At 59.8% G+C, this 4,706-nt stretch overlaps 1 pseudogene; it reads left to right on the top strand.

Moving 5' to 3' along the window:
* Nucleotides 1-4,340, top strand: part of LOC119360650 — a 7,102-nt pseudogene extending 2,762 nt beyond the window's left edge.
* The last annotated feature ends 366 nt before the right edge of the window (nt 4,341-4,706 follow it).

The raw sequence follows: 4,706 nt of genomic DNA, 5'->3' as shown, positions 1-4,706 counted from the left end.
CCCCACCTGAATATATTTCTCAAACCCAACACCGAGTACATTGGTAGAGATGTCGGGAAGGCAACAGAGAGGGGGGGGAACGAACCCCCAACCCCACTATGTTACATGCAGTTTTTGTGTTCTATCCGCGCAGGGCCAGCAGCCATGCATCAACATGACCACGATCCGTAGAGCGAAACCGGCCGCGCCAGAGGATGGCGTCGTCACGGCAGGCCTTCAAAGTGGTGGCCAGGGACGGCGTTTCCCGCCTGAACACCACTGCGTTCCGCCTCTTCCAGAGGTGCCAGCAGCATAGCTGCACGAACGCATGCGGCGAGGCAGCACCAACCGCCATGGAGGCGTCGAATAGGTGTAGGTCACGCACACAGGCCCCTAAGGTGGGAAGGCGCAACGAGCACCAGAACGCACACGCGAAGGGGCAGCCGAAGATCAAGTTATCAGGCGTCTCCAAGCTCGCCCCACACTCAGGGCATTCGGCGTCTCCAAGCTCGACGACGTGTTTCTTCAGCAGGTTGTCCCTAGTGAGGATACGACCGAGCGTCAGCAGCCAGGCGAAGAACCGGACTCGGGAGGGCGCCGGCGTACTCCAGAGAAAGGCAGCATTCTCCACAACCTCCCCGCCCAGGCGGAAGAGTCCATAGGCTGCGCTTGACGCCAGCCGCCCGCCCATCTGATCATAGACGACTAAGCTTCGGTGGTTGGCCTCACCGTCGCCCTCCCCCGCGCCCCCAATGCGTGGGAGCAGGAGGAGGCGTTCCCTGGCGGCAGCAGTGGATAGCCGGGGCACGAGCACCGCGTCCAGCCCGAGGTTGTGAACGGCCCAGACCGAGACCTCCGAGCAGGTCGCATGTGAGGCCAGAGCCAGGAAAGCACACCTCAAGGGCCCGCAGGGCAGCCAATGATCTTCCCAGAAGGCCGTCATCCTGCCGTCCCCCAACGAGACGCGGGCGAGAGCGCGGTAGACAGGCATAAGCCCGCGGAGAACGGACCAGTGCTCGCCAGCGAGCCCCGAGCTACAGGGGTCCAGGAGAAGGCACTTCCCCAAGGTGCTCCATACCCAGGTCGCCCAGCGGGACAAGGGGATGGAGTGAAGTCGGTGCAGGATCTTCAGAAGGAGGGCGTCATTCTGTGTGGCGAGGTCACGGACCCCCAGGCCCCCCTCCTCCTTGCTGCGGCACACCCGCTCCCAGGTAACGAGACACTATGCACCGGAGGCACGCTCGGCCGCGTTCCAGAGGAATGAGCGGCGGAGGGAGTCCAGCGCTCGAACCACCTTGGGAGGCAGCCTAAGCGCGCCCATGGCATAGATCGGAATGGCGTCCAGCACGGCGTTGATGAGGAGCAGCCGCCCCATCGGGGAGAGGAGGCGGGCACGCCAGCCGGCCAGGTACCGGTCGACCTTGGTGATGATGAAGTGGAAATCCGCCAGGGAGAGTTTGTGGCAAGACAGCGGGAGCCCGAGGTAGGTCTGCGGGAACCCCTCCACCCGGCACCCCATGGCTGCCACGATCGCGGCCAGTGTGTCCGCATCCACGTTCATCGGGACCAACATGCTCTTCGAGTAGTTGATGACGAGGCCGGTAGCCGCAGCGAAGTCGTCAAGGATAGAGCGCAGCCGGGCCACCACGGACGCACACGCACGCATGATGATGAGCGTGTCGTCCGCATACTGTAACACAAGGGGAGGCCCCCCTCCAGCAGCGGGTGGCGTAGAAGATCGTCACGGAGGATCAGCCTCTGGAGCACGTCGGCGACGAGGAGGAAGAGGTACGGGGAGATGGGATCCCCCTGCCGCAGCCTGCAGCGAAGGGGGAACCACTTCCCCGGGACGCCGTTGAGCAGGACCGCGGAGCGGGAGGAGCGGAGGATCCGGTCCATCCAATCGCACCACAGCTCAGGGAAACCCCTAGCTAGTGCGATCACATGCAGGCTCTCCCAGTTGATGCAGTCGAAGGCTTTGGAGAAGTCCAGCTTGAAGACGATGGTGGGGGCGGCACGCTTGTGGCAACATTGCACCATCTCCGCAGCGTAGACGAAATTCTCGGCAATGCTCCGCCCGGGGATGAACCTGGATTGGTCCTCGTCGATCAGAAGCCCGATCTGTCGCTGCAGCCTGGTGGTGAGCCCACGGCACAGGATCTTAATGTCGGCGTTTTGCAGGGAGACGGGGCGGAAGCCGCCCGGCGTCGGGACCCCTTCACTCTTCGAGAGTAGGGCGATAAACGCTCTGTTGATCCTGTCGAGCCGCGCCGTCCCGTCGTGGACGGCGGCGAACAGACGCTCGAAGTCTCGCCCGACCGCACCCCAGGCGGCCTGGTAGAACGCCGGGCCCAGCCCGTCAGGCCCCGGTGCGCTCGAACGGTCGAGGCAGAGAGCCGCATGCCTGATCTCGTCGGAGGAGAAAGGGGCCACCAGCGAGGGCCCGTGAACGCGGGGGGCCACAGCGAGGAGGCCCGCCACGTCGAAACGCCAGACTAGTGTCGTCGCTCGGCCCAGGAGGCTGGAGTAGAAGCCCAACAACGCGTCGGCCTTGGCTGCATGCCCCATGACATGGGAGCCGTCGACGTCGAGGACGCGGATGCAGTTCCTGCACCGGCGATGGGAGGCCTGCGCGTGGAAGAAGCGGGTGTTTTCATCCCCCTCCCGCACGCCGCGGCACTTCCCCCGCTGCTTCTGGTAGGCTGCCTGCCTGAGAATGGTAGCGTCCAACGCCATACGGGCATCCGAGCGGAGAGCAGCCTCATCTGAAGAGAGACAACAGAATTCCTCCAAGAAATCCATGAGATCAATAACAAAGGAACAGTCGTTTTGAAAGGTAGGGACGTAGCGGTGTTGCTTTTTCCAAGCTTTGGCTGCTGACCTAAAAGCCTTTTTTCGCGTGGCCAGCGCCCCGGCCGCGTCCTGGCCGCTAGAGCACCCCGTCCAGGCAGGGAGAGTGGAAGGGAGGAAGAGAGGGTTAGTTAACCAGGTAGTCTCGAAGAAGAAGCTGGTGGAGGCTGGGATTTTTGACGCGGCCGAGACGACCAGAGGGACGTGGTCACTGGCCGTGCGGGGGCGAGAGCAGAGAGAGGAGTCCGGGAAAAGGGCGTCCCACCCGGGGTCGAAAAAAACCCTATCGAGGCGAGCGAGAGTGGGGGGAGATCGTTTGTTGGTCCAGGTGAAGAGACGGTCGGAGAGCGGCAGCTCAAGCCACCCAAGGCCATTGATCATGGCGTTAAAGGTCGCCGCCCGGGCGGCGTCGAAACGATCGTTATTTTTCTCGCTTGGTCTCCGAATGAGGTTGAAGTCACCTAGAGCAAGCCAGGGGCGCGAGATAGAGGCGGCCACCACCTCAAGATCCTCGACCAAGGCCTGCGTGTAGGAGTGATCAGCGGGAGTGTAAACGTTCGTAAGAGCGAAAGAGAGGTCCGTGGAGACCGAGCCAGGACCGTGGTAAGAGAGTAATTGGAGGGGGCGGAGGAAAGAAGGTCAAAAAGGCGGGGATCCCAGGCCGTAACAATCCCCCCGCGGCTCCCGTCGGCATCCTTGACGGCGAAAGCCGAGAGGCGCCCCGGGAGAAAAGAGGCCAGTTTGAAAGGGTCGAGGTGAGCGAGCTTCGTCTCCTCAAAACAAGCGATACAAGGGTTGGTTGATTCGACGGCCGCCCGGACCGATACAAGCCTCCCAAACAGGCGGGGCGAAATAACAACAACGGCGACGGTGCTCGGGGCGATACAAGCAAGCCGGGGGAGACTACACATTGTCAGGACGTCGCACCGGGGCAGCCGGAATGGCCGCATCAGAACGGAGCTCCGCCACCGCTTTTTTCCCAAGGGGGCGGACCACGGCCTCGACCACCTGGTTACAGATGGCTTTTCCCGGAGCCGAGGAGAGCAGCCGAGGAGGGCCTCTTTCAGCGCCTTACGCTTCACCGCCCTCTCCTCAATGCTGACAAAGGTGGTGGGCTCGAGGAGGGCGAGACGGGGGCTGCGGCGTTGCACTCCCAGCTCAAGAGAGGCCGCGGCGCCTTCGTGGTCATCAGCGTCCTCATCGTCGTCTTGTGTTATCGGTATTATTACTTGCTTGTGTGTTTCTGTGCTATTTGCTGACGGATGTAAGCTGCATATTGTCTTGTTCCACCTTCCCCGAAAAGCTACATGTTTTTATGTGCATATAATCTGCTTGATGTCTTGTCACCATTCTGTTAAATTGAAAGTATATTTGTGAACTTAAATATGTTTCTTCTGTGCATGATCCTAAACTACACATTTATCATCTCCTTGATAATTCTACCAGATCTCCGTAGCCAGAAGCAGATGAAAGAATTCGCCAGCCGTGAACTGGAGTTTTGGGGGATGTAACATCCAGCAGCCTCATTTGCTTTCAGATAAGAAATCCTGTACCATGGTCTCCACGAAGCTTTGATCGTGCTCTCAAAGCTGCGCTGAAATTCTCGACGCTCTCTTTTTTTTGTAACATGCATGGCTGATGGTTATGGCCATCAATCATTGGAATGTTCTTCCCCGTATGATGATTTGAGACTTTAAATTTTTCAAACCAGTAGTAGGTCTAGGCTCAACCGCTCAAGTACATTTTTTGCTTTGTTCCTGTATCGGATATGAATGCTCCTCGTTTCAGTGTTTTAGACTGGTGCGTCTCAGGAGTTTGCCATGCAACCATGTCGTTTCTACGATGACAAATGTTGATCCTTATATAGGTGGCATTAG

This window comes from Triticum dicoccoides, chromosome 2B, assembly GCF_002162155.2.
Source record: "Triticum dicoccoides isolate Atlit2015 ecotype Zavitan chromosome 2B, WEW_v2.0, whole genome shotgun sequence".
Taxonomy (NCBI): domain Eukaryota; kingdom Viridiplantae; phylum Streptophyta; class Magnoliopsida; order Poales; family Poaceae; genus Triticum; species Triticum dicoccoides.
Note: the sequence above shows the minus strand (reverse complement) of the source record. Positions and strands in the feature narration are given on the sequence as shown.